A 13,108-nucleotide genomic window follows, 5' to 3' on the forward strand; every position below is an offset into this window, starting at 1 on the left:
TGTAGATGACATCGCTGAAGTCGAGGATCGGTAGGATAGAACACCTTTATTTCAGGTTTTACTAACCAGGTAGGTAAGAACACCTTTATTTTAGGCTAGTTGAGCGTGAGTGAAGGAGGCTTTGTTAACCAGGAATGAGAACAATTTAACCGACTCTTGATTTGACTTTATTTAACCGATTGGAGATGTTTGATATGGGTCTGGAAGGAGAGTTTGAACACCTTTATTTCTAGCCAGACACCTAGGTACTTATAGGTGTCCACATATTCAAGGTCGGAACCATAACCAGTGTAGTGATGCTAGTCGGGCATGCGGGGCAGGAGCGATTTCGGTTGAAAAGCATGCATTTGGTTTTACTAGCGTTTAAGAGCAGTTGGAGGCCACGGAAGGAGTGTTGTATGGCATTGAAGCTCGTTTGGAGGTTAGATAGCACAGTGTCCAATGACGGGCTGAAAGTATATAGAATGGTGTCGTCTGCGTAGAGGTGGATCAGGGAATCGCCTGCAGCAAGACCAACATCATTGATATATACAGAGAAAAGAGTCGGCCTGAGAATTGAACCCTGTGGCACCCCCATAGAGACTGCCAGAGGACCGGATAGCATGCCCTCCGATTTGACACACTGAACTCCGTCTGCAAAGTAATTGGTGAACCAAGCAAGGCAGTCATCCGAAAAACCGAGGCTACTGAGTCTGCCGATAAGAATCTGGTGATTGACAGAGTCGAAAGCCTTGGCAAGGTCGATGAAGACGGCTGCACAGTACTGTCTTTTATCGATGGCGGTTATGATGTCGTTTAGTACCTTGAGTGTGGCTTAGGTGCACCCGTGACCGGCTCGGAAACCAGATTGCATAGCGGAGAAGGTACGGTGGGATTCGAGATGGTCAGTGACCTGTTGTGACAATACAGAGGCGGATGCAAGATGCAAGCAACGATGGTTTAATGAATACAATTTATAGCAGCAACAGGACAGAGAGAGAGAGAGAGAGAGAGAGAGAGAGAGAGAGAGAGAGAGAGAGAGAGAGAGAGAGAGAGAGAGAGAGAGAGAGAGAGAGAGAGAGAGAGAGAGAGAGAGAGAGAAAGAGAGAGAGGGAGGCAGTGGATTCATGAACCGTGACACCTGTTTGTTGACTTGGCTTTCGAAGACCTTAGATAGGCAGGGCAGAATGGATATAGGTCTGTAACAGTTTGGGTCCAGGGTGTCTCCCCCTTTGAAGAGGGGGATGACTGTGGCAGCTTTCCAATCCTTGGGGATCTCAGACGATATGAAAGAGAGGTTGAACAGGCTGGTAATAGGGGGGATATGTATTAAGAAGTCTCTCGTTCTTGGAGTCTTCGCAGATTTGGCAAACACTTTGTGACATAAAACACTACCTTTCTTTCCTTGCATTTCTGATACTGCTCGTTATCATTATATCATATACTAAGAATTGAACAATTGATCCTGTAATTCATGGATATTGCTCAGACTCTTTTTTTTAATGTATGGAGATCTCGGAAGTACACCGTAACTTTGTAACATTTCGTATCTCCATATGTTACAGTGGACACACATATCCAAAACAATGTATGGGATTGACAAATGCAATGCTTCTAACGGAAAGAGTCAATTTGAACAAGATGAATCAAACAAAAATCGATTGTCATTAACAGGGTTCTTCAATAATTATGCATGATAGTTGTTTGCTACACATGTGATGTCTACAGTAGCTGTTTAGTTACATGGGGAAATTATTGCGCTGGAAAGGAATTTCTGAATGACATTTACATTTACATTACATTTAAGTCATTTAGCAGACGCTCTTATCCAGAGCGACTTACAAATTGACAGTCGAGTTATAAAGAGCTTTGTGTGATACTGCACGCGTTTGAACAACAGCGAAAGTGGGGGAATTAATGTTGATCTGGAGAATTGACGGAACATTTAGGTGTCTGTGTTGTTAGGGCCATCAAGATAATTAGCCTACAGTATGTCATGGACAACATTATGTAGAGATTCCTGGGGTAAAATGATGGTCCATGTATGTTTATATCGTTTGTTTTCCAAGTTAAAATGGAGCAATCAGGAATGTGAAAATGACTTGATTATTTGTTTTTGTATAGAAATAGAAAAAAACAAGAAATTACTTGTTTTTTCGATTTTGCATATAAAACCCCCCAAAATTATTTCAGATTTTGATTTTCACATGTGGGTGGGGTTAAATGTGGAATGCCTGTCATTGGTTAAGTTCTAACCAACACTTCCTGTCCTTTCAAAGTAGGCGTTCACCCTTTTAACTCCATTCTATGAATCTATTATCTATTAGTTCATTGATTAATAGCTGCCAATACCATGCCACGGTAGCCTAGTGGTTAGAGTGTTGGGCCAGTAACTGAAAGGTTGCTTTATCGAATCCCCGAGCTGACACGGTAAAACTATGTCATTCTGCTCCTGAACAAGGCAATTAACCCACTGTTCCCCAGTAGGCCGTCATTGTAAATAAGAATTTGTTCTTTAACTGACTTTCCTAGTTAAATTTCCCAATTTCTGCATAATATTTCATGTGTATTGACTTATTAATGAACTACTGTTACTGTAAATGGTTAGCTGACTGATATATCCAGCTACCTAACTAACCATTGGTAACCTTTTCAATGATGCCATACAGCCAAAACAACAGAGTCTATTGCTAGACCAGAGATATTCCCCTTGCTATACTTAGTCAGTTGTTGCATATCTAACTAGTTGGAATGAAGCAAGGGAGTGAATAGTAGGTCTGCAAATATATCCTTTCACTGTTTACAGCATGTCCTCAGCTACCCAGAACTGTCTGATCAGCCTGATAAGGTGCCGTGGGTGTGTTCCGCTTACAACTGTGCAAATCCATGTGTGTATAGCAATGGAATGAAACAACCAACCAATGCCTTGAGTCATGCTGTAGGTCCACAACAAACCCAGAGGGTTGTGGGGTCCTGTCCAAAGGAAAGCCCTATCCCCTGCCCCTAGACACTTGTGGAGAACTGAGAGGATTGGACAAGTGTAAGCAATACCACCAAAATTGTGGAAGTCTCACCATGTCACCATTCATCAACCCCTCTCAGATCTCCACGTGTCTTGACTCTGGGCAGTATGGACTAGGGGTTGTTTTTGGACAGGCCATGGGTATTATCAGTCATGCACTGTGTAAAATGTTTAAAGCGGCAGTACAGTCAAAAACTTGATTTGCATCACTGGTATCATCCTGGCCCTACTACAAGGTTGAAATAACACTCTGAAATTGTGAAAATGATGATAATACCCATTTTGTGTAAGAGCTGTTTGAAAACAATGCTTGATATTTCAGCCTGTTTAGGTGAAATGGACATTTTAGCCCACATCATGACATCACAATGTGATTTGATTATAACAGACCAATGACTGTTCATCTGGGTAAGGAGGTGGGTTCTAGACCATGCTATCAGCCGATCAGGGCTGTGTATGTAAATATATTTCCTAACACCCACACAATCAGACTGAGCATTTAAAGGGCCAAAAGAGGCTTAGGGAAATAAATGATAACAAATATATGTAGGGGGTTATTTTCATTAAATAAATAGATAGTGATTTATTAGACATACAGTGATGATGTAAAAATAAAACGACAAAGAATGCATGGGGGTTTTAATAACTGTCAAATACTTTCTTCCTCTGTCCTTGGGGGGAACTCAATTTCATTTCCTTGATTTGTCACATCCTCCCTCCTTGTCTCCTTCTCAAAACCCATTGGATGAGGTCAGAGGTCCTTCCCCTCTCACCTTCTTATCCAATGAGTTTTGAGAAGGAGGTGAGGAGAGAGGACGTGAGGAATCAAGGAAATGTAATTCAAACCATTTTCTTTCTTTTTTTACCCTGATTTCACACATTGGCCTCCTTATTTATAGAAAGACCCATATGCACCCTTATCCCTGCAGATGATAACTATATTTGGAAATAACTCTGTGCTCTCGCTGCAAAAGAAAGAATATGACACAAGACGCCATTTTGTTTAGCAAAAGAGTCATAGTAAAATATTCATGATAATGAATACGAATCTTTACATGGGATGTAAAGAAAGCCCATAGCTTGAATGTTCCCAATGAATACCTTCGAGAGACTATGAGTAAAAAAGAGCTTTAACAATAAATCCAACCGGATCTGATAGCTGAAGTGAATGATATTGAATATCAACGTGGAATGGCGCTAAAACACACCTGCAAATCTTTGAAATATGATAATCAAGCTCTCTTCTCCTGGGGTTAAACATGGAGCAAAACATCACGGGGAGAGGCTAAATGCTACCACAAACTGCAATGAAAAGGAGCACAGGAAGAAGGCCCGGCCTAGTTGGAGACGCCTATTGCCTCACGTCTTGGTGAAAACAATTTCTTGAGCCTTTTCTTCCCTCTGGGAGAAACTACCTCTTCTCCCGAGAAAGGACTACTGTCATCTAGGAGTGCAGAGATAAGTCGAATACATTCATAGCCAGGATAGCCAGAAGTTGAGAGTCGGAAAATGCCCACTTGCCTAATGGCGATTCTCTACAAGACTCGTTCACATTGGCAGTTTGAAGTGACTCAAATCCGTTATTGGTAACACTTTACTTGACACCTAGCATTATAACACGGTCATAATCAAGTCATCAAATGTCTTAACAGCTGACATGTATCATCATAACCTGTCATCATATGGTCATAACTCTGTCATGACCCATATATTTACACCTGTTGCGATGTATATTGCGTTCTTTTATGGCTGGTTATGACACCTACATAAGAGTGTCAAAACCCACATTTGATTCAAATGTGTCTTTTTCCCTCTTGTTTGAAATCCTTTTGTTGTTGTGTGTCATTATTTATAGTCATGTTTGTACACTTTATGGCACTGTCTAGAAGATTTATGACCGTCCTTTGTCACTTTACTTGGACTAAGAAAATACACTTTATGAGACTGTCAAGAAGCATTATGACCATCAGAACCATATGAGCCAGATAGGCCTATCATGTGCATGCCCTTATGTCAGTCATAGGTTTGAAAAGAGGATGTCTGCTCTTGCATTCATCTCAGTCATCAGCAACAGAGTGTTGGGGGTAGGTACATATCTGACTTCAATGTGTGCACAATTACAATGATAATTCAATATGGAATATTTCAGAAAATTGCATATAACTTAAAAATACTGTTGACATGTAAGTTATATTGTGTGGTAAGTTTTGTGGGTTTTGACACTCTTATATAGGTGTCATAACCAGCCATAAAATAATGCAATATATGTCACAACAGGTCGAAAGATATGTGCCATGATAGTGTTATGACCATATTATGACAGGTTATGTATAACAAGTTTTGTCAGCGCGTGACGCCAGGTGTCAAGTAAAATTATACCAATTTCTTCCCCCTTATCTGATTCAAATCTGTTACTTCTCCTGCAGTCTAAGCAAACGGAATCAGACACTTCAAGCCACACTTCCAACTACCTCCGTAGGTGGTTTGAAATCAGGTACAAATCTGATTCCTGCCCATACAACCTTTGACTGTTATTTGGCGTGTCATTTTGCTAGCTACAGTATCTACTCTGGTGACCGTTTTGACAAGAACATGTGGTAGTTAACTAGCTTGATAATAGTTTACAACAAAATGAGTGAATGTGCTAGAAAGCTACAACTAGCTAGTTGACTGCTGTGGCTAGCCAAAAAACAGGTATTGTTTTGAAAGTTGGATCATCTTATCCTGTGTGACTTTAAAAGTGTTCTGAACATTCAAAGCAACTGGGGAAAAGTCCATGTCAGATGTTGTTGTCACCTTAGCTTGCTACATAACTGCTGATTAATAGGAAGCATGAGCACCTCCTCCAATCAGCCTCCACCACTAAGCACACACCCGTCATCACTATGACAACTAGCATAGCCATGTCAGCAAATGACTGCTGTCTGAACACACACATCCGATTTGGTCACTTGTAACTTGCAGTTTGGACAGTCGGTATTCCAAAACTGATTTGAGCGTTAAGGCCTGCAGTGTGAACAAGGCTTAACATATTCTCTGGAAAATAGTCATGGAGGAGTCACCTGTATCACCTGGGAGTGGGTGGAGCTCTATCACTGGAACAAGGGATGTATCTTCTTCCTCAGGGGAAATTGTGGGGTCTGACCGCCATTTGAAAACAAGTGAGAGAACATGGGAACATGGGTATGTTGACATAAATACATCCCAAGAACTTGTCTGTCGGCCCTGCATTATTAAAGAAAAAACATTGTGATAAAGAAAAAAGTATACCAGTTTCATTTAAGGACCAAAAAATTGACAGCTGTGCCATATAGATTGAAAAATAGTTGAGAAGAGATTTTCAATGTACCGATGCCATGGCACATGGTTTATGAACTGGTCTTCAAAACCATGTTTGTATAACCACAGCTGGGTGATAATTTAAAAAAAGAAATCGTAAATCGATTAATAATATCATAATTCTCATAGCAAACATGTTTATTTTTAATTTAGGATATGTACTGTAGAATCTATGAGAATAGAAAGGATCAGAACTTCGGTGAAACATCACAATACAGTTGAAAAATATATGGGAAATAGAAATATAAACTGGATGGGTTGAGTGGAGCTGAAGGATGGGACAGAAAAACAAACAAAATATAACTATAGTAAACTATACTGTGTCCTTAAACTGTATATAGTATGTATACGCGGGAAGTAGAAGCCCAAGTGTTGTTGTTCATGAGTTTACTCCAATTAGGGGAGGGATGGTAGGGTTATATAAAAATATATATATACAGTTCCAGTCAAAAGTTTGGACACACCTACTCATTCAAGGTTTTTCTTTATTTTTACTGTTATTCTACATTGTAGACCTACAAGACCACTGATAATCTCCCTCGATCTGGGGCTCCATGCAAGATCTCACCCCGTGGGGTCAAAATGATCACAAGAACGGTGAGCAAAAATCCCAGAACCACAAATCAAAAAATCAAATCAAATCAAATTTTATTTGTCACATACACATGGTTAGCAGATGTTAATGCGAGTGTAGCGAAATGCTTGTGCTTCTAGTTCCGACAATGCAGTGATAACCAACAAGTAATCTAACTAACAATTCCAAAACTACTGTCTTATACACAGTGTAAGGGGATAAGGAACATGTACATAAGGATATATGAATGAGTGATGGTACAGAGCAGCATACAGTAGATGGTATCGAGTACAGTATATACATATGAGATGAGTGTGTAGACAAAGTAAACAAAGTGGCATAGTTAAAGTGGCTAGTGATACATGTGTTACATAAGGATGCAGTCGATGATGTAGAGTACAGTATATACATATACATATGAGATTAATAATGTAGGGTAAGTAACATTATATAAGGTAGCATTGTTTAAAGTGGCTAGTGATATATTTACATCATTTCCCATCAATTCCCATTATTAAAATGGCTGGAGTTGGGTCAGTGTCAATGACAGTGTGTTGGCAGCAGCCACTCAGTGTTAGTGGTGGCTGTTTAACAGTCTGATGGCCTTGAGATAGAAGCTGTTTTTCAGTCTCTCGGTCCCAGCTTTGATGCACCTGTACTGACCTCGCCTTCTGGATGATAGCGGGGTGAACAGGCAGTGGTTCGGGTGGTTGATGTCCTTGATGATCTTTATGGCCTTCCTGTAACAACGGGTGGTGTAGCTGTCCTGGAGGGCAGGTAGTTTGCCCCGGTGATGCGTTGTGCAGTCCTCACTACCCTCTGGAGAGCCTTACGGTTGAGGGCGGAGCAGTTGCCGTACCAGGCGGTGATACAGCCCGCCAGGATGCTCTCGATTGTGCATCTGTAGAAGTTTGTGAGTGCTTTTGGTGACAAGCCGAATTTCTTCAGCCTCCTGAGGTTGAATAGGCGCTGCTGCGCCTTCTTCACGACGCTGTCAGTGTGAGTGGACCAATTCAGTTTGTCTGTGATGTGTATGCCGAGGAACTTAAAACTAGCTACCCTCTCCACTACTGTTCCATCGATGTGGATAGGGGGTGTTCCCTCTGCTGTTTCCTGAAGTCCACAATCATCTCCTTAGTTTTGTTGACATTGAGTGTGAGGTTATTTTCCTGACACCACACTCCGAGGGCCCTCACCTCCTCCCTGTAGGCCGTCTCGTCGTTGTTGGTAATCAAGCCTACCACTGTTGTGTCGTCCGCAAACTTGATGATTGAGTTGGAGGCGTGCGTGGCCACGCAGTCGTGGGTGAACAGGGAGTACAGGAGAGGGCTCAGAACGCACCCTTGTGGGGCCCCGTGTTGAGGATCAGCGGGGAGGAGATGTTGTTGCCTACCCTCACCACCTGGGGGCGGCCCGTCAGGAAGTCCAGTACCCAGTTGCACAGGACGGGGTCGAGACCCAGGGTCTCGAGCTTGATGACGAGCTTGGAGGGTACTATGGTGTTGAATGCCGAGCTGTAGTCGATGAACAGCATTCTCACATAGGTATTCCTCTTGTCCAGGTGGGTTAGGGCAGTGTGCAGTGTGGTTGAGATTGCATCGTCTGTGGACCTATTTGGGCGGTAAGCAAATTGGAGTGGGTCTAGGGTGTCAGGTAGGGTGGAGGTGATATGGTCCTTGACTAGTCTCTCAAAGCACTTCATGATGACGGAAGTGAGTGCTACGGGGCGGTAGTCGTTTAGCTCAGTTACCTTAGCTTTCTTGGGAACAGGAACAATGGTGGCCCTCTTGAAGCATGTGGGAACAGCAGACTGGTATAGGGATTGATTGAATATGTCCGTAAACACACCGGCCAGCTGGTCTGCGCATGCTCTGAGGGCGCGGCTGGGGATGCCGTCTGGGCCTGCAGCCTTGCGAGGGTTAACACGTTTAAATGTCTTACTCACCTCGGCTGCAGTGAAGGAGAGACCGCATGTTTCCGTTGCAGGCCGTGTCAGTGGCACTGTATTGTCCTCAAAGCGGGCAAAAAAGTTATTTAGTCTGCCTTGGAGCAAGACATCCTGGTCCGTGACTGGGCTGGATTTCATCTTGTAGTCCGTGATTGACTGTAGACCCTGCCACATGCCTCTTGTGTCTGAGCCATTGAATTGAGATTCCACTTTGTCTCTGTACTGACGCTTAGCTTGTTTAATAGCCTTACGGAGGGAATAGCTGCACTGTTTGTATTCAGTCATGTTGCCAGACCCCTTGCCCTGATTAAAAGCAGTGGTTCGCGCTTTCAGTTTCACGCGAATGCTGCCATCAATCCACGGTTTCTGGTTAGGGAATGTTTTTATCATTGCTATGGGAACGACATCTTCGACGCACGTTCTAATGAACTCGCACACCGAATCAGCGTATTCGTCAATATTCCCATCTGACGCAATACGAAACATGTCCCAGTCCACGTGATGGAAGCAGTCTTGGAGTTTAGAGTCAGCTTGGTCTGACCAGCGTTGGACAGACCTCAGCGTGGGAGCCTCTTGTTTTAATTTCTGCCTGTAGGCAGGGATCAGCAAAATGGAGTCGTGGTCAGCTTTTCTGAAAGGGGGGCGGGGCAGGGCCTTATATGCGTCGCGAAAGTTAGAGTAACAATGATCCAAGGTTTTACCACCCCTGGTTGCGCAATCGATATGCTGATAAAATTTAGGGAGTCTTGTTTTCAGATTGACTTTGTTAAAATCCCCAGCTACAATGAATGCAGCCTCCGGATAAATGTTTTCCAGTTTGCAAAGAGTTAAATAAAGTTCGTTCAGAGCCATCGATGTGTCTGCTTGGGGGGGGATATATACGGCTGTGATTATAATCGAAGAGAATTCTCTTGGAAGATAATGCGGTCTACATTTGATTGTGAGGGATTCTAAATCAGGTGAACAGAAGGGGGACCTAGTGAATGACCTAGTGAATGACCTACAGAGAGCTGGGACCAAAGTAACAAAGCTTACTATCAGTAACACAGTACGCCGCCAGGGACTCAAATCCCGCAGTGTCAGACGTGTCCCCCTGCTTAAGCCAGTACATGTCCAGGCTCGTCTGAAGTTTGCTAGAGAGCATTTGGATGATCCAGAAGAAGATTGGGAGAATGTCATATGGTCAGATGAAACCAAAATATAACTTTTTGGTAAAAACTCAACTCGTCATTTTTGGAGGATAAAGAATCCTGAGGTGCATCCAAAGAACACCATACCTACTGTGAAGCATGGGGGTGGAAACAACATGCTTTGGGGCTGTTTTTCTGCAAAGGGACCAGGACGACTGATCCGTGTAAAGGAAAGAATGAATGGGGCCATGTATCGTGAGATTTTGAGTGAAAACCTCCTTCCATCAGCAAGGGCATTGAAGATGAAACATGGCTGGGTCTTTCAGCATGACAATGATCCCAAACACACCACCCGGGCAACGAAGGTGTGGCTTCGTAAGAAGCATTTCAAGGTCCTGGAGTGGCCTAGCCAGTCTCCAGATCTCAACCCCATAGAAAATCTTTGGAGGGAGTTGAAAGTCCGTGTTGCCCAGCAACAACCCCAAAACATCACTGCTCTAGAGGAGGTCTGCATGGAGGAATGGGCCAAAATACCAGCAACAGTGTGTGAAAACCTTGTGAAGACTTACAGAAAACGTTTGACCTCTTTCATTGCCAACAAAGGGTATATAACAAAGTATTGAGATAAACTTTTGTTATTGACCAAATACTTATTTGATTTTCAGGATTTTCAGGATTTCTTTTCTAATTTTGTCTGTCATAGTTGAAGTGTACCTATGATGAAAATTACAGGCCTCTCTCATCTTTTTAAGTGGGAGAACTTGCACAATTGGTGGCTGACTAAATACTTTTTTGCCCCACTGTTTTATATATATACACACAAAAAAAAAATGTATAAGGGATTATATTGATGGAAGCAACAATCTGTCTGCAATATTAAATCACCAATTTAAAAAAATCTAAATAATACATCCCATTGGTTAAGACAGAGGAAAGTGATAATTGCCCATAGGTTAAACAGCAAGCTTGCGGAATGTGCGTTATTGTGCCGTGCTTATAGGCTAAATGTAATTTGGTGAAAGGCATTCTACACATGGCTACTAGGAAAGAGGAGAAGAACGAAACGCTGTGATGTTGATTATTCATTTGTATTCATTCCCACTTTGCCTGTACAATACAGGATTAAGATGGAATCCTATTACACCGGCTCTGATGCTCATAGGGTGTAGGCTTTAAAGCTATTACTGACTACAAAGGGAAATCCAGACATGATCTGCCCAGTGACACTAGCCTACCAGGCAAGCAATACTGAAGCATGCAGAAGAGCACCAGCTGTTCTGGATGCCTGTGTGATAACGCTCTCGGTAGCCGATGTGAGCAAGACCTTGAAACAGGTCAACATTCACAAAGCCGCGGGGCCAGATGGAATACCAGAAAGTGTACTCAAAGCATGCGCGGACCAACTTGCAAGTTTCTTCACTGACATTTTCAACCTCTCCCTGTCTGAGTCTGCAATACCTACATGTTTCAAGCAAACCACCATAGTCTCTGTGCCCAAGGAAGCGAAGGTAACCTGCCTAAATGATTATTGGCCCGTAGCACTCACGTCGGTAACCATGAAGTGCTTTGAAAGGCTGGTCATGGCTCACATCAACAGCATCCTCCCGGATACCCTAGACTCACTCCAATTCGCATACCGCCCCAACAGATCCACAGATGATGCAATCTCTATCGCACATCACACTGCCCTTTCCCACCTGGACAAAAGGAACACCTATGTGAGAATGCTGTTCATTGACTACAGCTCAGCGTTCAACACCATAGTGCCCACAAAACTCATCATTAAGCTTAGGACCTAAACACCTTCTTCAACTGGATCCTGGACTTCCGGACTGGCCGCCCCCAGGTGGTATGGATAGGCAACAACACGTCTGCCACGCTGACCCTCAACACTGTGTACTTAGTCTCCTCCTGTACTCCCTGTTTACCCACGACTGCATGGCCAAACATGACTCCAACACCATCCTTAAGTTTGCTAATGACACAACAGTGGTAGGCCTGATCTCCGGCAACGAGAGACAGCCTATAGGGAGGAGGTCAGAGAACTGGCAGTGTGGTGCCATGACAACAACCTCTCCCTCAATGTGAGCAAGACAAAGGAGCTGATCGTGGACTACAGGAAAAGGCAGGCCGAACAAGCCCCCATTAACATCAACGGGGCTGTAGTGGAGCGTATCGAGAGTATCAAGTTCCTTGGTGTCCACATCACCCACAAACTAACATGGTCCAAACACACCAGTCGTGAAGAGGGCACGACAAACCTTTCCCCCTCAGGAGACTGAAAATATTTGGCATGTGTCCCCAGATCCTCAAAAAGTTCTACAGCTGCACCATCGAGAGCATCCTGACCGGTTGCATCACCGCCTGGTATGGCAACAGCTCGGCATCTGACCATAAGGCGCTACAGAGGGTAGTGCGAATGGCCCAGTACATCACTAGGGCCTACGTTCCTGCAATCCTGGACCTATATAATAGGCGGTGTCCGAGGAAAGCCCATAAAATTGTCAGAGACTCCAGTCACCCAAGTCATAGACTGTTTTCTCTACTACCGCACGGCAAGCGGTACCAGAGCGCCAAGTCTAGGACCAAAAGGCTCCTTAACTGCTGAACAATTAATCAAATGGCCATCTGACTATAACATTGACCCTCCCACATTTTTTTTGTGCACTGCTGCTACTCGCTGTTTATTATCTATGTATAGTCACTTCACCCGTACCTACATGTACAAATTTCCCCAACTAACGTGTACCCCTGCACAGTGACTCGGTACCGGTACCCTCTGTATATAGCCTAGTTTTTTATTTGTATTTTTTACTTTAGTTTATTTGGTAAATAATTTCTTAAATATTCTTGAACTGCGCTGTTGGTTAAGGGCTTGGCTTGTAAGTAAGCATTTCACGGTGAGGTCTACACTTGTTGTATTCAGCGCATTTGACAAATAAAGTTTGATTTGATTTGTATAATAGGAAACAGAGTGAATTATGCTATGCTACTTGATGAAGTTAAACAAGCATTCAGACTAGCCTTCCTGGTTGAACTTTTGTAAATGACGTAGTGAGAAAGAGGTAGACAACAGTGAGAGAAACAGAAGGAAAAGGAAGAACACAGACAGAGGA

Source organism: Oncorhynchus gorbuscha, linkage group LG07 (assembly GCF_021184085.1).
Source record: "Oncorhynchus gorbuscha isolate QuinsamMale2020 ecotype Even-year linkage group LG07, OgorEven_v1.0, whole genome shotgun sequence".
In the NCBI taxonomy this organism is placed as follows: Eukaryota; Metazoa; Chordata; class Actinopteri; order Salmoniformes; family Salmonidae; genus Oncorhynchus; species Oncorhynchus gorbuscha.